The sequence below is a fragment of the Mobula birostris genome, chromosome 6, assembly GCF_030028105.1.
Source record: "Mobula birostris isolate sMobBir1 chromosome 6, sMobBir1.hap1, whole genome shotgun sequence".
Taxonomy (NCBI): domain Eukaryota; kingdom Metazoa; phylum Chordata; class Chondrichthyes; order Myliobatiformes; family Myliobatidae; genus Mobula; species Mobula birostris.
Window position 1 is genome coordinate 195,696,709 of NC_092375.1, and position 21,964 is coordinate 195,718,672.

At 42.4% G+C, this 21,964-nt stretch overlaps 1 protein-coding gene across 4 annotated transcripts in view; it reads right to left on the minus strand.

The window, feature by feature from the left end:
• The window catches only part of nckap5l (NCK-associated protein 5-like), a 607,033-nt gene that overhangs the window by 501,488 nt on the left and 83,581 nt on the right, over window positions 1–21,964 (minus strand). The window contains exon 1 of one of the 4 annotated variants that reach the window (XM_072262146.1): window positions 15,449–15,479. The exons of the other annotated variants lie outside the window; for them this stretch is intronic. The gene's annotated coding sequence lies outside the window, so the exon portion shown is untranslated. Of the gene's footprint in view, window positions 1–15,448; window positions 15,480–21,964 lie in introns of those variants that run through there. 4 annotated transcript variants of the gene reach the window in all.

A 21,964-nucleotide genomic window follows, 5' to 3' on the forward strand; every position in this document is an offset into this window, starting at 1 on the left:
TTCCAGTAATGGCCTCCCACCCCTCCTTCACCATTCCCATCCCCTTTCCCCTTCCTCATCTGACCATCGCCTCCCTCTAGTGCTCCTCCCCCTTTTCTTTCTCCCATGGTCTTCTGTCCTCTCCTATCAGATTCCCCCTTCTCCAGCCCTGTATCTCTTTCACCATTCAACTTCCCAGCTCTTTACTTTACCCCTCCACCTCCCGATTTCACCTATCACCTTGTATTTCTCTCACCCCTCCCCCCCAGCTTTTAAATCTACTCATCTTTTTTCCCTCCAGTCCTGCCAAAGGATCTCTGCCCAAAATGTCAACTGTAGTTTTTTCTCTCCCCCCCACCCCCATAGATGCTGCCTGGCTTGCTGAATTTCTCCAGCATTTTGTGCGTGTTGCTTGTATTTTCAGCATCTGCAGATTTTCACTTGTTTGTAAATGGATTCAGTTCTCATTTGTCTCTCAAGGCCAACATTGTTTGCACGGCATCGCATCATCATCACGCAGCATGTCGTATGACATGGGTGATTATAGTCTTGGCACAGTATAGCACGTACTGTATCCAAAACCTCAGAGAAGCTGAAGTCAACACACGAGTTGAGCAAGCATTAGATTCAGCACTGGGATGTTGACAAATGTCAATTTTGTTGTTCATAAAGGTACTTAATACTTCTCAGAAATAATACCAGAAACTTTCACATAAAGAGATGTAAAGAGATGTACAATGATGAATTTATTCCTGAAATCTGCTTAAATCAAACTGCTATTGAAAGCTTGTAGAACAGCAATAAATCAAAAAATATGTAGATTTGAGGAATTGATAGTACAGATCTGCTGATGTTGCAGTGTTTGCCAAGCTCAGCAGTGAGTTTGCAGACATTTCATCAACAGTCGAGGTGACATCCTCAGTGTACAGTTGTTGGTGTTTCTCTCTGGGAGTGCTCATGTCTATATAGAGCCCCTGTTCCCTTGCCTCAGTCATAGGACATAGAAATCTACAGCGCATTACAGGCCCTTCAGCCCACAATGTTGTGCTGACCATGGAACTTACTCTAGAAACTGCCTAGAATTTCCCTAGCGCATAGCCCTCTATTCTTCTAAGTTCCATATACCTATCTAAGAGGCTCTTAAAAGAACCTATTGCATCCGCCTCCACCACTGTCACCGGCAGTGCATTCCACACACCCACCACTCTGTGTGAAAGCTTACCCCTGACATCCCCTCAGTATTTATTTCCAAGCATCTTAAAATATGCCCCCTCATGTTAGTCATTTCAGCCCTGGGAAAAAGCCTCTGACTATCCACACGATCAATGCCCCTCATCATCTTATACACCTCAATCAGATCACCTCTCATCCTCCTGATGAGTTACTCCTTCAGTTAGACCTTTGAGTTCTATTTACTTACATTTCTTTGACTGCTAAGAGCTCATAAATGGCACCTATTTCAATAAGTTTGTCTACCGAGTTATAAGAGAACAACACTTCTAAAAATTATTATGCCTGCGTTATGCTTGCCTGCGCCAGAAACTCTGCGATGTCTCCGTTAAAGTGGCGTCCTTCTTGGCCTTCATGTACCAAGATCAGCAACGGTGGATCACGTCTCCAGTGTGTGTTCCCATAAACAAGTTGAGTTTATGTCCTGCAACACACATCAAAGTTGCTGGTGAACGCAGCAGGCCAGGCAGCATCTCTAGGAAGAGGTACAGTCGATGTTTCAGGCTGAGACCCTTCGTCAGGACTAACTGAAGGAAGAGCTAGTAAGAGATTTGAAAGTGGGAGGGGGAGGGGGAGATGAAGATGAAGCCACACTCAGGTTGGAGGAACAACACCTTATATTCCGTCTGGGTAGCTTCCAACCTGATGGCATGAACATCGACTTCTCTAACTTCCGCTAATGCCCCACCTCCCCCTCGTACCCCATCCGTTATTTATTTTTATACACACATTCTTTCTTTCACTCTCTTTTTTTCTCCCTCTGTCCCTCTGAATATACCCCTTGTCCATCCTCCGGGTTCCCCCCTCCCCCACTGTCTTTCTCCCCGGACCTCCTGTCCCATGATCCTCTCATATCCCTTTTGCCAATCACCTGTCCAGCTCTTGGCTCCATCCCTCCCCCTCCTGTCTTCTCCTATCATTTTGGATCTCCCCCTCCCACTTTCAAATCTCTTACTAACTCTTCCTTCAGTTAGTCCTGACGAAGGGTCTCGGCCTGAAACGTCGACTGTATCTCTTCCTAGAGATGTTGCCTGGCCTGCTGCGTTCACCAGCAACTTTGATGTGTATGACTTGCAGAGGACTATTTCAAGAGCGAAGAGACAAGTTCAAACAAGGTTCGATGTACGACAACTCTGGCAGGGTTTGCAAGACATTACTTCCTACAAAGCAAAACCCAGTAGTATGAATGGCAGCGATGCTTCACTACCAGATGAACTCAACGTCTTCTACGCCCACTTTGAAAGGGAGAATATACATACAGCTGTGAAAATCCCTGCTGCACCTGATGATCCTGTGATCTCTGTCTCAGAGGCCGATGTTAGGCTGTCTTTAAACAGAATGAACCCTCACAAGGTGGAAAATTCCCGATGGAGTACCTGGTAAGGCTCTGAAAACCCCTGTGCCAACCAACTGAATTGAATTGACTTTATTTCTTACATCTTTCATATACATGAGTAAAAATCTTTACGTTACATCTCCGTCTAAATGTGCAATCATAGTAATTTTTATGGCGGGAGTATTCAAGGACATTTTCAACCTCTCACTGCTATGGGTAGAAGTTCCTACTTGCTTCAGAAAGGCAATAATTATACCAGTGCCTAAAAAGAATAATAATGTGAGCTGCCTTAATGACTGTCGGCTGGTAGCACTCACATCAACAGTGATGAAATGCTTTGAGAGGTTGGTCATAACCCATTACAATTTGCATATCACCACAATAGGTCAACGGCAGATGCAATCTCAATGGCTCTCCACACGGTTTTAGACCACCTTGACAACACAAACACCAATGTCAGGATGCTGTTCATTGACTATAGCTCAGCATTTAGTACCATCATTCCCACAATCCTGATTGAGAAGTTGCAGAACTTGGGCCTCTGTACTTTCCTCCACAATTGGATCCTTGACTTCCTAACCAGAAGACCAGACTGTGCAGATTGGTGATAACATATCCTTCTCGCTGACGATCAACACTGGCACACCTCAGGGGTGTGTGCTCAGCCCACTGTTCTACTCTCTATATACACATGACTGTATGGCTAGGCATAGCTCAAATGCCATCTACAAATTTACTGATGATACAACCATTGTTAGTAGAATCTCAGATGGTGACAAGAGAGATATGCCAACTAGTGGAGTGGTGTCGCAGTAACAACCTGGCACTCAACATTAGTAAGACGAAAGAGCTGATTGTGGACTTCAGAAAGGGTAAGACAAAGGAACACATACTAATCCTCATAGAGGGATCAGAAGTGGAGGAAGTGAGCAGTTTCAAGTTCCTGCCTATCAAGATCTCTGAGGATCTAGCCTGGTCCCAAAATATTGATGCAGTTATAAAGAAGGCAAGACAGTGGCTATACTTCATTAGGAGTTTGAAGAGATTTGGTATGTCAACAAATACACTCAAAAACTTCTATAGTTGTGCCATGGAGAGCATTCTGACAGGCTGCATCACTGTCTGGTATGGAGGGGCTACTGCACAGGACCGAAAGAAGCTGCAGGAACTGCTGGATTTCTAACTTTTACTACAAGTCAGCTTTCAGGACCTGGGCTCTGCTGGCAGGGTCCAAAGGTACTGCCCACTGCTGTAGTAGAAGATGCCCTCTGGAATTTCCGCAGTCCTCCCGGTAATGGTGTTCCTACAATCTTATTGGGTAGGGGCTTCCAATAATATGATCACAAACAAGAGAAAATCTGCAATGCTGGAAATCCAACCAATATGCACAAAATGCTGGAGGAACTCAGCAGGCCAGGCAGCATCTAGGAAAAGAATACAGTTGGCATTTCAGGCCTAAACTTTTCAGCAGGACTAGTCTTAGCCCAAAACATCGACTGTACTCTTCTCCATAGATGCTGCCTGGCCTGCTGAGTTCCTCCAGCATTTTGTGTGGCAATAATATAGTAATTTCTTTCCAAATCAGGATGGTGTGAAAACTGAAGGGAACCTGCATGTGGTGGTGCTCCCATGACCCAGCTGCTCTTGTCCTCTATGGTGTTGGGGCTTTTGGTTTACAAGGTGCTGTTGGAATGGGTTGAGGAGTAACTGCAGCTTATAGATGGTACACATTACGGCCGCTCTGCGTGCGAGCGGTGGAAGTGGTTTGCACTTGCCTGGATGCCACAAGCTGTCATCAATGTTACAGAACTGGTATTTTATTCTCATTACCACCTCAAACCCCAGTTTCTGCAATGTGCTGAACTGATGGTTCAATGGCTTAGAATGTTATCTTCTATAGTACCAATACAAGAGAAGAATTTAGCTCCTAGTAATTATCCACTTCAACACTCTGATCTCACCTTCACCCCATAACCATTGATCACTAAGACAGTGGGAAATACATCTACCTCTTTCTTGAATATATATAAAATGATGAGAATTCCATTACTTTACCACTCTCTGGGTAAACACATTTCTTCTGTTCTCAGTTCTCTAAAAGACATACACAGAAACCTGAGACTATGATTCCTGCTTCTGCATTCTAGAAGCAGTATTACCTTCCTATATCTGCATACTCGTCCTGTTAGAAACGTATGGGGTTCCATGAGATCCACTCTCAGTCATCTGCACTGCAGTGAATAGATACCCAATCAACAAATCACTGCACAGATATCAGTCCTGCCAACCCAGAATCAACCCAGCAAATCTTTCTTGCACTCCCTCAATAGCAGGAACATCCTTCCGCACAGACGACACCAAAACTGCACAACTGGTGAAGGGTTTCAACCTGAAACGTTGACTGTTTGCCCCCAAGGTCAACATAGCATTCACCTCCCTAAAAAGCTGACTGAAGTCAAGTCCTTCTTCTCAGCAAGTGGTGTATCAGGACCACCCAGACCTCACCACAGCTTCCCTTCTTCCATTCAGATCACTATCTGTCTTAACGGTTCATATTTAAACTGCCTCTACTGAACATTCATCCATTCAATCAATGGATTGTACTCAGGTGTAGACTCACCAGAAAGACTATTTCAGGTGCATTGCTCCTCCACCTGTAGTACGAGAGGGCAAGGCACCAAAAACATTCTCTCGTGACAGAACAGAACTTCATTGTTTAGTGTAACATCACTATGGTGGTGTAATTGTAGCAACATTTCCCATATTATTCTGTCCCGCATTTTTAAAGTATCCTTAAAAGATTTGTTATATTGACCACCTAACTGTGTCATTTCTATTTATTTTACTTTTGTCTAATAAAAGGATGTTGCTGTGGGTTATAAACCACGGAATACATGTTTTCACTGATGCAACTTAGAAGTTAATTACTTAAATTGCATACGATAATTTGTCAAAGTGATAAACTTGACGACACACTAAAGTTGCAGAATGCAAAGAAATTTTATAGAAATCTTGATTCAATCCCACAAAACCAAATCCCAATGTAATCTACCCCAATGTCCTATACTTACATTAAATACTTCATGCAGTCTAGAAGCTGCACTGATGTCATCAACCACATTTACATGCCAATTTGATTACATTTCCACATTTAACATTAAACCAACACACAACCTTGCGAGCTAAAGCATGGTGCTTATCAATCTGAGGGTCACAAGATCTGGTATGATGATAACTGTCTTTCCCACCCCTCCACCCCCATTTAAACCAGCCTATATTTGAACAATGTTCACCATCTGTTTCAACCCTCGCCTAACCAGAGTCTGTAAACAATTAATTATAAAAAGAACAGAGCCACCTCAGTCAGCCTGATTTCAAACCGCCTCCTTTAGGGAGCAACCAAACATTCCACTTGTATGTGTAAATCACTGATTTCAAATGAACATAATGTGTACACAGCCATATCAAACCATAGGTTAACATCTCCTCACTGCAGCACAGCTACAGCTTGTCAGGGCACACAGAAGGACTGATCAAATAACCACACACCCACTGTACAATTTATATTATGTGGCATGATAGTGCAGTGGTTAGCACAATGCTTTACAGTACAGGTGGCTGCCACTGTCTGTGAGCAGTTTATACATGTTCCAGTTTCCTCCCTACAGTCTAAAGGTGTACCCGTTGGTAGATTAATCGGTCACTGTAAATTATTCGGTGATTAGGCTCAGGTTAGGTCAGGGGATTGCCGGGTGGTGCAGCTCGAAGGGCCAGGAGGGCCTGTTGCATGGCGTGTCTCAATAAATAAATAATTGTGAACATTTGTATAATTATTATAGAAAAAACATTAGTACATCTTTTACATGGAAGCTAATGAGCATCATTCAATACTAATGTTGAACCAGAATCTGCCTGTTCAAGAGCCCAGTCTTAAGCAAAGGATCATGCACCAACCCGGGTCTGATCACAATCGAAGAACCATTTGATTACTGCTAACTCAGTTGGTCAAATTAACAGGCGAAGGGAAGGAAACTTTCTTTATAAAGTACACAAGTTAAATATGATTGATATGTTTTAAGCTTTTTTAGTTACATTTCAAAATAATATTTTTAGTTTTAATTTTGAAATGAATCTCAGTGACATTAGCCAGTAATGCAGGGGCATGGGACCACTGGATGTCAAAGGCTTTCTGCTCAGCTCAAGGATGTAAAGGGACGGCAGCGTAGCATGCATTGTGAAAGGACTAGATTAGTACTAGATGGCAGGATTCCCAAAAACATCAGAATCAGATTTAAAAACACAAACAACAGGAATTCTGCAGATACTGGAAATTCAAGCAACACACATAAGGGTTGCTGGTGAACGCAGCAGGCCAGGCAGCATCTCTAGGAAGAGGTAAAGTCGACGTTTCAGGCCGAGACCCTTCGTCAGGACTAACTGAAGGAAGAGTGAGTAAGGGATTTGAAAGTGGGAGGGGGAGGGGAAGATCCAAAATGATAGGAGAAGACAGGAGGGGGAGGGATGGAGCCAAGAGCTGGACAGGTGATAGGCAAAAGGGATACGAGGAGACCATGGGACAGGAGGTCCGGGAAGAAAGACAAGGGGGGGGGGACCACAGAGGATGGGCAAGGGGTATTATTCAGAGGGACAGAGGGAGAAAAAGGAGAGTGAGAGAAAGAATGTGTGTATAAAAATAAGTAACAGATGGGGTACAAGGGGGAGGTGGGGCATTAGCGGAAGTTAGAGAAGTCGATGTTCATACCATCAGGTTGGAGGCTACCCAGACGGAATATAAAGGTGTTGTTCCTCCAACCTGAGTGTGGCTTCATCTTTACAGTAGAGGAGGCTGTGGATAGACATGTCAGAATGGGAATGGGATGTGGAATTAAAATGTGTGGCCACTGGGAGATCCTGCTTTCTCTGGCGGACAGAGCGTAGGTGTTCAAGCAAAGCGGTCTCCCAGTCTGCGTCGGGTCTCGCCAATATATAGGAGGCCACATCGGGAGCACCGGACGCAGTATATCACCCCAGCCGACTCACAGGTGAAGTGTTGCCTCACCTGGAAGGACTGTTTGGGGCCCTGAATGGTGGTAAGGGTGGAAGTATAAGGGCATGTGTAGCACTTGTTCCGCTTACACGGATAAGTGCCAGGAGGGAGATCAGTGGGGAGGGATGGGGGTGGGGGGGACGAATGGACAAGGGAGTCGCGTAGAGAGCGATCCCTGCTGAATGCGGTGGGGGGGGGGGGGGAGGGAAAGATGTGCTTAGTGGTAGGATCCCGTTGGAGGTGGCGGAAGTTACGGAGAATAATATGTTGGACCCGGAGGCTGGCGGGGTGGTAGGTGAGGACCAGGGGAACCCTATTCCTAGTGGGGTGGCGGGAGGATGGAGTGAGAGCAGATGTACATGAAATGGGGGAGATGCGTTTAAGAGCAGAGTTGATAGTGGAGGAAGGGAAGCCCCTTTCTTTAAAAAAAGGAAGAATCAGATTTAATATCAGTGCCATGTGTCATGAAATTTGTTAACTTAGTGGTAGCAGAACAATGCAATACATAGAAAGAAAAAATAAATAAATAAGCGATCAATTAAAGTATATATGTATACTGAATAGATTAAAATAGTGCAAAGATAGACATAATATACGTTAACAAAAAGTGAGGTGGTGTTCATGGGTTCAATGTCCGTTTAGGGGTTGGACGGACGGCAGAGGGGAGGAAGCTGTCCCGAATTGCTGAGTGTGTGCCTTCGGGCTTCTGTAACTTGCAGACTGAGTCTGTGTAGAGGAAGGCAAATGCATTGTTAACATTTATTTCAAGAGGACTAGAATATAAAGGCAAGGATGTAATGCTGAGATTTATAAGACATCGGTCAGATCATACTTGGGAGTATGCGAGCAGTTCTGGGCCCATGTCTAAGAAAGAATGTACTGACATTGGAGGGGGTTCAAAGATGTTCAGAAAAATTACCCTGGGAACGAAAAGGTTAACATACGAGGAGAACTTGATGGCTCTGGGCCTCTATTCACTGGCGCTTAGAAGAATGAGAGGTCGTCTCATTGAAACCTATTGAACATTGAAACGCCTGGACTGAGTGAATGTGGAGAGGATGTTTCTTACAGTGTGGGAATCTAGGACTAAAAGGCAGAGCCTCAGAATAGGGCAACATTCCTTTAGAACAGAAATAAGGAGTAATTTCATTAGCCAGAGGGTAGTGAATCTATGGAATTCGCCATCAGGTCATTAAGTGTATTTAAAGTGGAGGTTGATAAGCTCTTGATTAGTAAGGGTGATAAAGGTTATGGGGAGAAGGTAAGTGAAGAGGGTTGAGGGGATAATAAATCTGCCATGATAGAATGGTGGAGCACATTCGATGGGCTGACTGGCCTAATTCTGCTCCTATGTCTCACAGCCTTATAGCAGATTGACCTTCTACATCCAGACTAGCAAACTACAGGCGAAAAATTGAAAATGGAATTGGATTATCATAGGTATCAAAATACAGTGAAAGTTCTCTTGAAAACTGTTCATACAGACCATTAAGATAGTACAAGGTTAAAAAAATAACAGAATGAAGAATAAGGTATAACAGCTGCAGAAAAGATGCAGTGAAGATAGATAATAAGGTGCAAGATGGTAACAAGGTAGACTGTAGGGTCAAGAATCTGTTTTATAGTACGAGAAAACTATTCAATAATCTTCTAACAGTGGGGTAGAACCTGCCTTGAGCCCAGTGGCAAGTCCATTTAGTCTTCTATATCTTCTGCCATATAGGAAGGGAGGGGAGAGAATGGTTGGGTTGGGTGAGATCTTTGATTACGCTGAGGCATTGAGAAGTATAGACAGAGACTATGGTGTGCTGAGCTGTGCCATGGACAAAGCAGTTGCCACACCAAGGCGTGATGCATCTCAATAGAATGTGTTCTATTGTGCTGCAAAAAATCCGGAAAGGCAGGAGAATAGACCGGGGTTCTGGACAGGCCCACTGGCCAATCAGAGGATGTTTACTGGTGATAATGTGCGTGAGTACTTCAGCATCAACGGGAATGCAGCAGCGCTGTCGAGCTGAAAAAACAAATTTGCTGATAGATATGAAGTTTGAACTTCAGTTCAATATTGAATTGACAGACTCATCACCAATAAATGGGATTGACTCAAACATATTGTTATTGTCCTGTAAGCTTCAAGGTTCCTTGGAAGTCCTACAGACAAGTAAAATAGTGCAACCAATAGGTACACGTTTCTCTAAAAGGTATTTGCTTGAGACAAGTGGACAAATCTAAGATCAAAAGAAAAGTGCTGTGGCAAAAACAGTCCTGCAGAAACAAATACGTGAATGTTTATCACAATGTTCAAATCAACTTATTTATCGGGAGGCAGCCTGGTGTAGGGACTTCTCACTTTCAATTTAACACTAGCCTAATCACAGGTCAATTTACCATGACTAATTAACTTACCAACTGGTACACCTTTGGCCTGTAGGAGGAAAGATTGTTGTTGCAACACCACTCAACCAGCTGGAACTATCTTGCTCCTTTATGCCTGCTTGCCAGCATCTAAAATTCTGCCAACCATAGTTGTGTCATTGGCAAATCTATCGATGGTGTTTGAGGTATGCCTAGCCACACAGTCATGGGTGTAGAGTGTAGACCAGCAGGCTAAACAGATATCTTTGAGGTGGCCAGTGTTGACTATCAGCAAGGAGATGTTATTTCTGATTCGCACTGACTGGGGTTTCCTGGTGAGGAAGTCAAGGATCCAGTTGCAAGGTTTCAGAAGCCCCGGTTTTGAAGCTTTTTGATTAGTACTGAGAGTATGATTATGTTGAACGCTGAGCTTTAATCGATAAACAGCAGCCTGACGCAGGTATTGTTATTGTCCCCGTGATCCAAGGCCATGTGGAGAGCCAGTAAGATTACATCCACCGTAGACCTATTGTGGCAATAGGCAAATTGTAACAGATCCAGGACTTCTTGGGCAGCAATATTATTGTTGCCCTTTTGAAGTAGGTGGGAAGCAGTGAGAGATTGAGGATGTCCTTGAATGCTCCTGCCAGTTCAGGTTTTCAGAGCCCCACCAGGTACACCATCCAGATCTGACACCTTGCGAGGGTCCACCCTCTTGAAAGATGTTCTGATTTTGGCCTCAGACAGAGATTACGGGGTCACCAGGCATGGCAGAGATTTACACAGGTGTAGTTTTATTTGCCCTTTCAATGCAAACGTATGAGCATTGAACTCATCTGGGAGTGAAGCATCACGTCCATTCATGAGACTAGATTTGATTTTGTAGGGAGTAACGGCCTGTAAACTCTGCAGAGCTGGTGTGCATCTCATTCCATCCTTAACTTCAACTGAAACTGGTGTCATCCTTACATTGATAAGATCATTAGTCAGGGGAGTGGAATTCGGCCATTCGACCCATCTAACTGTCCTCCCATTCCATAATGGCTGATTTATTATCCCTCTCACTCCCATTCTCCTGTTTTCTCCCCGTAACCTTTGACACACAGATTAATCAAGAACCTATCAACCTCCACTTTAAATATACCCAATGACTTGGCCTCCACAGCCATCTATGGCAAAGAATTCTTTAGATTTTCTACTCTCTGTACCTGGTAGTACCTGGACAACTTGTGGACACCTGGACATCAAATGGTGGCAGAAGATGACATCCATTTATAAAATTCAGGAATCCAATCATGAGAACTATTTAAAGAACTGCTTCATTATCACTTCACTAATGCTTCAAGGCACTTGTCATTTTGTTCACAACAGTTACACATCCAAGAGCTTAAAAAGTAAACCCAGAGCATCCCGTCTCTCACTTCTCCCTCATCAACTGCCCGTTTAGATACCTAAACTAATATGATCACATCAACACAAGAATACAGTATATCCATAATGTTTAGTGCTTCTGACAGAATGGAAAAGTATCAATTCTGTAGAATTAGCCTGCCCAATGTTGCTGTCATTCTTGTTCAATGTTTGACAATATTGCTGCTGGCAGCGCTCCTCAACTTGACATTGAATACTGCAGCGTCACTTGCACTGTCTCCCCTTCAGCAGCATGGAATATCCAAAGTACAATTTGTTTCTGTGTAAATGGAGAAATATTTATACCTACTATTTGCATAATATGCCCGAATTTGAAACGCTGAATTGGTATTGACTAAATATTTTATGGTTCACAACCCAAGGCTTCACCCTTATTAGCACACAACAGCAACTTTGACTGTTCTAATGTGTCAGTCTTATGGAATCTTTGTGTTTTTTTTAACCTCATGAAAGGTCCTATCAAAAACATTAATCACAGCTTATCAGATTTTAATGAATTTATTGTGCATTTCCAGTAATTTTGTTTGAAACTCCATTTTCATAATGTAGCTTTGTATCTTAACAGGTTAAGGCATAAATATTGGGGAAAGTAAAGAATTTCTTTTAATTTAGGGGAGTATTGAATATTTTTATTTTTCTTCATCCTGATATAAGCACACTAAAATAAACAAAAATCTATGTACTAATAATACTCAAAGTTCACATAAAAATTATAATGCTCTATCAATATTACAAAGAGTGAATTTAAAGGCTTAGTTACACAAATATTGTGCTTGCTATTGGAAAGATTTATTGAACAGTCAAATCAGTATTTGAGCAAACACAATTAACATGAAAGGATGATTAACAAAAAGGTTATCTGCTGATTTACTTGAAACACACAGATTTAATAGTTCCTGTCATTATGTGACACATTTTAACTCCGTATGGATCTTTCTTACAGAATAAGCCACCTGAACCCACCATAACCACCCTCGGTTACACATTAATACCTCTATTTTGTGCCAGAAATTAAATTGGGCTAATAGTAACAACAAAAAATTGCTGTAGTCATAAATCATCGCCAGTTAGCACAAGAGGGGAGTCTACGCTTTTGGGATGTCATAGTCATTCAGCATAGAGACTTAGTGGCAAAGGTTGCAGGTGTGAAGGGAATGAGCACATTGATCATTCTGATTGATTCCACAGTTGGGAAGAGGAGAAGAAAAAGCCCACAGGCATAGCCTGAATCCAAAACAATGGTAATCTCTCGCCACTCAACAGTAACGTCCATAAATATGCCTCGCTGCACACACTCAACAATTCAAGAGCAGCTTCTTCCTCCGCTATCAGATTTCTGAATGGACATTGAACTCGTACATTACCTCATTACTTTTTTTTTGCACTAATTTAGTTCAACTACATATATTTACTGTAATTCAGTTTTATTATTATGTATTGCAATGCACTGCTGCCGCATAACAAAAAATCTCAAGATATATGCCGGTGATATTAAATCTGATTCTGATTCTGTGAACGCAGTTACTGATTTCATCCATTCCCAGAAAAACATAAAATGTTTATCCTTGTGCATTAAATAATAAACCCTCTAACACTGAACTAGTTATTGAAATGCCATAACTTCCCAGGATTTCAATAATTTCACTTTCTAATACAAAATTGCTTCTGTACATGCTTTTGGAGAACATATACCACACTGGACATGGGAATACAAAAACATTTCTGTTTCATTCAAACATTAACAATGGCCCCAAAAATGCCTACCACCGGTGCACTATTCCGACTTAAATGTGCTAAGTTTAAATTTACCTTTTCAAGAAATTCAACAGCAACTACCCCCACCACCACACAAAAAAGAACCAGACCAATTCTCTAGGTTGCACAGAAAAATGGCACTATGGGAAGTGGCAATGACATTAGGTCAAACCTTACCCATAATACAAGAGACAAAAGTTTCTGTCCTTGGCTTAGCCTATTGTCAAATGTCTCATTGTTCAAAGAATTCCAAAATTATAAAGATTAAATTTCATTGTTAAACAAAGTCATGTATTTAACAGCACTTAAAAACAATTTAAAATATGCAACTAAATTAAGTCGATTTAAGAAAATAAAAGTGAATGGAACTTCTGGTCCTGTACTGAACTACCCCGCAAACAACAGGAATTCTGCAGATGCTGGAAATTCAAGCAACATACATCAAAGTTGCTGGTGAATGCAGCAGGCCAGGCAGCATCTCCAGGAAGAGGTACAGTCGACGTTTGAGGCCGAGACCCTTCGTCAGGACTAACTGAAGGAAGAGTGAGTAAGAGATTTGAAAGTTGGAGGGGGAGATCCAAAATGATAGGAGAAGACAGGAGGGGGAGGGATGGAGCCAAGAGCTGGACAGGTGATTGGCAAAAGGGATACGAGAGGATCATGGGACAGGAGGTCCGGGAAGAAAGACAAGGAGGGAGGTGGGGGGAACCCAGAGGATGGGCAAGGGGTGCCACACTCAGGTTGGAGGAACAACACCTTATATTCCGTCTGGGTAGCCTCCAACCTGATGGTATGAACATCGACTTCTCTAACTTCCGTTAATGCCCCACCTCCCCCTCATACCCCATCTGTTACTTACTTTTATACACACATTCTTTCTCTCACTCTCCTTTTTCTCCCTCTGAATATACCCCTTGCCCATCCTCTAGGTTCCCTCCACCCCGTCTTTCTCCTCGGACCTCCTGTCCCATGATCCTCTCGTATCCCTTTTGCCAATCACCTGTCCAGCTCTTGGCTCCATCCCTCCCCCTCCTGTCTTCTCCTATCATTTTGGATCTCCCCCTCCCACTTTCAAATCTCTTACTCACTCTTCCTTCAGTTAGTCCTGATGAAGGGTCTCGACCTGAAACGTCGACTGCACCTCTTCCTACAGATGCTGCCTGGCCTGCTGCATTCACCAGCAACTTTGATGTGTGTTGCTTGAACTACCCTGCATTGGTTTTCAGGCAGGAATTAATGCTGCCGCTTTTTGTTCCACTGTCAGAGTACATTTGGAAAACGGCTGTAAACAGTGATCAGCTGATTCAAGATGCCGTTATTTGTTGAAACAGGAATCACAAACCTGGTAATTGCACAGGGAAGTGCCAATCGATGAAAGCAGATGTGTTGGGTTCCTGACTTTTGTTCAATGGCCATGACAATGTTACTTACTGTTTTTAGCAACCTATTTCACAGGATGACCAGAAGAGAAATAGATCTGTTTAAAAACTTCTTGCCTCAAGGCCTCATAAATATTCCAATCTGGCCTGATGAATCTGCCCTGATTTAGATCCTCAGCCTTTTCATCTGGAATGTGTGGATTGCATGTGAATGGGTGCATTCAAAATCCAACATATCCATGGCTTTGCTCTCCCCACAAGAATACACAACGAATGGCAAAAGCTGCATTTCTGCAGGCCACATGAGCAAAAAGTAAGGAATATGCTGAACTGTGTATGCTCTGTTAAGCCACAGGTCTCCACATAGTCTCATAATTGAGACTTGTGTCTAACTGAGAATTTCCACTATTTTAAACCCCTGCCTTGCCATTACAGAGCCACGAAGAACCTCTCACCATACCAACTACAGAAACTGCTACCATGGAGGCAAAGAAAAATATGAAAATGGGTCAAATGTCTTCAGAGGGTGTAACTACCACTATCATAGATAGGTAGATAGATATACTTTATTGATCCTGAGGGAAATTGGGTTTCGTTACAGCCACAACAACCAAGAATAGAGTATAAATATAGCAATACAAAAACCACAAACAATCAAACGAAATGCAAACTATGCCAGATGAAAAGTAAGTCCAGGACCAGCCTATTGGCTCAGGGTGTCTGACCCTCCACGGGAGGAGCTGTAAATTCGAAGGCCACAGGCAGGAACGACCTCCCGTGACGCCCAGTGTTGTATCTTGGTGAAATATGGCCGAAGTCCAACAGCAAAAAGTTCAATATCCGGTCTACAAACACATTCCTCGATCGTAATATGACCCGGATTGCATCCATCTGTCGTTAACCAGAACAGTAAGCACCCAACTCCTTTACGCTTACCGCTCTCAGTGCACTTCTGGTCAGTCCGAACGGTCTGGAAGCCCTCCATGGAAAAGTTTTGGTCGGGTATGTCCTTGTGCAGCCACGTTTCAGTGAAACACATGACACTGCTCTCCCGAAATGTTCTCTGACGCCTGGCTAGCGCCGTCAACTCGTCCATTTTATTACCCACCGAACTCCTCTTCTCCATAAGTCTCTGTTGTCTCGACCCGGTCCTCTTTCCTCGCCTTTGTGATCCCCCCTCTGCATCCTCTGTGTTTTCCTCCAGATTTCAGCAGGGGTGTCCGCCACTCTGCTCGCTAAACCGGCCGGCATTTGCGCAATCAGCTGGTCCCTGGAATACACAATGCTACCATGCTACTGTCCCACTAATGAGACGTGTCGGAATGTAACTATTTCCAGCGCTAAAAACCCAAATAAAACTCTCTCTACCAGCATGTTAGAGAGGGTGCAACTTCGTGTTACCGTGCAAAAAAAAATTACAAAAAATAACGTGTTAAAAAGAAAGAAGAAAAAAGTAAGAACACTGGTCAGAACGACTGTAACAGGCTGCATGCAAGACCGGCACATGCGCACTACATGTGACCTTCTGCAAATGTCTCCAGAGGGTGTGACTGCCTCTATCAGGTGACCTTCTGCAAGTGGTTGTCCTGTGCCACAAGTAGGGCTGCCAACTGTCCCGTATTAGCTGGGACATCCCGTATATTGAGCTAAATTGCTTTGTCCCATACAGGACCGCCCTTGTTCCATATTTCCCCCGCTAAGGTACTGTGTTCCTGTGAAACAGTTTGTAAGCGAAAATGGCGTAAAGCGAGAAAGCAATTACCATTAATTTATATGGGAAAAATTTTTGTGTTCCCAGACCCAAAAAATAACCAACCAAATCATACCAAATAACACATAAAACCTAAAATAACACTAACATATAGAAAAAGCAGGAATGATATGATAAATATACAGCCTATATAAAGTAGAAATAATGTATGTACAGTGTAGTTTCACTGAACAGGATCGCCAAAACCTACTTGTAGAGAAAAAAAAATAAATAAATAAATCAGCACGTACATGCATGCGCACGTCATGTATGCTCACGTCACGCATGCACACACAGGTGCCCGCGCAAAGCTTCATGGTCATGGTAGTCTTTCTCGGGGTAAACACAAGTGTCCCGTATTTGACTGCTACTTTTTTCCCTTATTTGGGAGTGAGAAAGTTGGCAACCCTAGGCACAAGTGACCCATTGCGACCATATAATCGTCACACAATGTGTACATCTATAATGATTCGTGTAGAAAGGCTGGTATAAGTTAAAGGGAGTAATGCTGTAAAATGCTTCAAAAGATCTGAGACTGAAAGATACATATTGCAACAGATCGAATGAACGATTACTTCTTCAGGTAGATTCTTCTTCATTTCTTTCGAATGCAATTTACACTTTAACCATAAAATAAATGCAGACACATGCCCAATAAACAGGTGCTCATCCGACATCAGGAAGAAGTCTGACATGCCAAAATAGATTACACTGAAAGGTGCTCAGTCAAATTCTCAAAGGTCACTAATCAACTTAGAAATGGTTAAGCATGCAAGAGAACATGTGCAAAATGACTTTTCCGCACAAAAGGAAAAGTGTGCCTCTGATCCAGTTTCTAGCCAACATATCCCCAGTGCATTTGTAAAGATCTTACAAGTAGTATGTATCACCCAGATACAATGCATTGCCTCTTCTCTGTAATTAAACAGTTCATCTCTTTGGACATCTAACACTATCACAAATTTGACTTGCTATGAACAGTTACTGTGGTTAAATTATACTATGTAATCAATCACTTCCAGCACCATGGTAGTATAGTACTTAGCATGACGCCATTACAGTTTGGGGTATTCTGGAGTTCAGAGTTCAATTCTAGCACATTCCATAAGGAGTCTCTGTACATCCTCCTTTTGGAATGCGTGGGTTTCCTCCAGGTGCTCCAGTTTCCTCCCACAGTCTGAAGACGTACCAGGTAGGTTAGTTGGTCATTGAAAATTGCCCCGTGAGTAGCTAAGAGTTAATCGGATTTGTTGGGGTTTTTTGGGCCAGCGTGGTTCGAAGGGATGGAAGGGCTTATTCAGCACTGTGTCACTAAATAAAATATTTGTGCTGCCATTATTTAACGCAAAATATTTGCACAGTGAGGTTAAGTGGAATGGAAATGTGAAAATGCCAAGCAATCTAAAGCAATCAGTTAATGATGCTATCTAAAATTTGATCAAAACTCCTATTCAGCAAATACAGTGCAAGATTTAGAGCCCAGATCTTAAAAAAATAAGTATTTAATTTTTCAATGAGTTCCAAAATAAATATGTATGGGGAGAATTCTCTGCAGCTGAGTAAACTAGAACAACTTAAAAGAAATTAATTAACTCATTAACTTCCCCATACAGTTCCACATAATGTTCAAAGATTCAAAGGTTCATTTTATTATCGAAGTATATAACTCTGAAATCCTTCTTCTCCAGATAGCCATGAAACCAAGAACAGCAGCACATAGACCCCCAAATCCCCACTGCCCACACAGAAAACAAAAAAACAGAACAGACATATTGACCCCCAAATCCCCAATGCCCACACAAAAAACAAAAAAACAGAACAGACATATCAACCCCCAAATCTCACCCTCCCATACACGAAAACAACGAGAAAGATCAAGCAAAAAAGACAATGTAAAAACCATCAGACTGAAAAAAGGTCCACAGTCCAAGTCCATATGCAAAATGCAGAAACCCTGGTTAACATTCTCTAGGCACAGCATCAGCTTGGCTCTCCGGTAGCAGAGTGATCCCCCAGCGATCAAAAGGCAGGCAGCCAGTGCTTACCTACCGAACTCACCTCGATGCTTCAAACTTACTCGGCACTTCAATCAATGAACAATGATAGTTTTAATCATCAAAATGGAGTCAAACATCAGCTCGCGATCCATCCCACAGCCTTCTAGTCATGAGGTTCTCTGCTTTCTGGAATCCTCTTGGAGACTGCAGAGCACTGAAACACCCAAACGATCTCCAAACTGCCAATGACAGGCTCCAACACTTCCAAAATTGCATTCAAGGTGAGAAACAAATATTCAAGAAGATTGTGTGAGATCTTTCACAACTTTTAACAATGCAGATGAGTTTCTATCCTTCCGATGGCACCGTATCAGTTGATATTGGTCTCTAATCCTCTGATTGTGGTGTTATTTTTGTCAGTCTATCCATGCTCTATGCAGTCAATTATCTCTGTGAAAGTCTACCCTACATAGCTGCATTCAACATAACTTAAAAACAAATAGTCAGAATCTCATCTTCACAAGTCAACTTCTAAAGTGTTCAATTGATCTGCCTTCCAGCTCCCATAGTTCCAAAATTTTTCTCTATGTCAGATATGAACCACGTTTAATGCTCAAAGAGCATCATGTTGAAGAACACTGCTGCCTCACAACTCCAAGGACTGGAGTTTAGGTCTAACAATGGGTACAGATTGCATGCTCTCCCATTGACTGCATGAGCATTGTAACCACATCCCAAAAAAGCTTAAATGTCTGCTAGAAATTGGACTGATTGTTGGTTGTTGGCAACAGAAGTGTGAGCAGTTGGTGGACATATGTATAAAGGAAAAGTTTAATGGGAAATAATGAAGGAAATGGGATTATATAGAACAGCATGTTACCGAACCTATCAGGGAATATGCCATCTTAGATCTGGTCCTGTACAATGAAGCAGGTAAAATTAGTGATCTTGTAGTTAAGGATCTTCTTGGAAACAGGGATCACGGTATGAATGAATTTCTCATACATATGGAGGGTGCAATAGTTCAATCTAAAACCAGTATATTATGCTGAAACAATGGAGACTACAATGGGATGAGGAAGGATTTGACTAGTGTAGACTGGGAACACAGGGTATATGGTGAGACAGTTGAGGAACAGTGGAAGACTTGAAGAATCTTCATGGTGCTCAGCGAAAGTATATTCCAGTTGTAAGCAAGGACAGCAAGGCTGAGGAGTCACCTTGGATAACTTAGGAAACTAAAGAAAGCATCAAACTAAAAGCTTGTGTATATAAAATTGCCAATAGTAGGAGGAAACTGGAAGATTGGGAAAACTTTAAAAAGCAACCAAGTACCACTAAGCGAGCAATAAAGAAGGGGAAGCTGGATTATGAAAATAAATTGGCACAAAATATAAAAATGGATAGTAAAACACTTATAATTATATAAAGTGGAAAAAGGTGGCTAAACTGAATAAATGACCTTTGCAGGATGAAAAGGGGGAATTGATATTGGGTAATGAGGAAATGGCTGAGGCTTTGAATGACCATTTGGTGTCAGTCTTCATGGCGGAAGACACATCTGACATGCCAAAGAGAGATGTTATGGATGTAAGGACCTCGGTACAAGAGCTGTTACTAAAGAGGTAGTGCTGAGCAAACTTGTGGGCCTGAAGATAGGTAAGTTCCCTGGTCCTGATGGAATGTATCCCAGGGTACTGAAAAAAAATGGCAGAAGTTATAGTAGAGGCTTTGGTGATAACGTACCAAAATTCTCTGGAATCTGGGTAGGTCCTGGGGATTTGAAGATGGCAAATGTCATGCCACTGTTAAAATAAGTATGTAGGCAAAAGGCAGGCAACAATAGGTCAGTTAGCTTAACATCTGTATTTGGGAGAATGCTTGAAGCTGTCATTAAAGTAGTATGAGGCATCTGGAAAGAAATGGATCTGTCAGGCAGATGCAGCATGGATTCAGCAAAGGCAGGTCCTGTTTGACAAACTTAATGGAGCTCTTTGAGGATATAACGAGTGCAGTGGATTGAGGGGAACAAATGGACATTATTTGCTTGGATTTCCAGAAGGCGTTCGATAAGGTGCCACATAAAACACTTATCCATAAGATAAGGATGCATAGAGTTGGGGGTGATGTATTAGCATGGATGGAGGATTGGTTAACTTACAGAAAGCGGAGAGTCGGGTACATGGGTGTTACTCTGACTGGTAATCAGTGGTGAGCGGTGTGCTGCAGAGGTCGGTGCTGGGCCCAAAACTGTTCACGATATACATTAACGATCTGGGAGAGGGGAATGAGTGTAATGTATCTAACTTTGCTGATGATACTAAATTGAGTGGAAAAGCAAATTACGCAGAAGATACAGAGAGTTTGCAGAGAGATATAGATAGGTTAGGTGAGTGGGCAAGGGTCTGGCAGATGGAGTACAATGTTGATAAATGTGAGGTCATCCACGTTGGAAGGAAAAACGAACAAGCAGTTAATTATTTAAATGGTAAAAGGTTGCAGCGTGCTGCCATGCAGAGGACTTGGGAGTGCTTGTGCATGAATCACAAAAGGTTGGTTTGTGGTTGTAGCAGGCAATCAAGAAGGCAAATGGAATGTTGGCCCTCATTGCCAGAGGAGTTGAATTTAAGGGCAGGGAGGTTATACTGCAACTGTACAGGATACTGGTGACGCCGCACCTGGAGTACTCACTGGAATTCAGAGGAATGAGAGAAGGTCTTATAGAAACATATAAAATTCTGAAAGGGATAGTTAAGATAGAGGCAGGAAAGTTGTTTCCACTGGTGTGTGAGACTAGAACCAGGGGACATAGCCTCAAGATTCGGGGCAGTAGACTTAGGATGGAGATGAGGAGGAACTGCTTTTCCTAGAGGGTGGTGAATCTGTGGAATTCTCTGCCCAATAAAGGTGTGGAAGCTATCTCAGTAGGTATATTTAAGACAAGGTTGGATAGATTTTTGCATAGTAGGGGAATTAAGAGTTAAGGGGAAAAGGTAGGTAGGTGGAGATGAGTCAATGGCCAGATCAGCCATGATCTTACTGAATGGCAGAGCAGGTTCGACACACCAGATAGCCTACTCCTGCTCCTATTTTTTTTATGTTCTTATGCATTGGGAACTGGCATTGTTGTTGAACACATCAATACAAAATAAGACTGCAGATACTATGATATGAGTGAAAATTTCATCCAAGAGTAAGATTTTGAGGTGAAAATGAAGGGCACAGGTGAAGTACTTCAGGGACACAACTGTAGACTTGGAGTCAAGAGGACAGCAAGAATGCGAGGGCTTGCAATAGAAGCATTTCAGAGTCCTTACGGGTTTGGAATGAGAGAAAATTACGAAACAAGGCCATTGGTTAATTTAAAATTCAGATGAGTATTTTTAGATCAAAACATTGCCAAGCTGAGAGTCAGAAAACAAAAAGGCAATAGGCGGCTATAGCTTGGTGATATTTCAAGAAAGGAGCTTACGGAAAGGGAAATGTGGAATTCCAGGCATGAGTGAGGATTTCCTGAGCAGATGAGCTGAATCATTCTGGTAGAAGCCGATGATCTCATTCAAGTGAAGGAAGTGGAAACTAGTGGGGCTGAACAGAATTCTAGAGTGTGAGAATTAAATCCTGCCTCAAATAAGGATCAGGAAGGGAACGGGGTGTGAATAAGAAACAAAATTTGTTCCAACTTCTTCAATATTTAGTTGATAA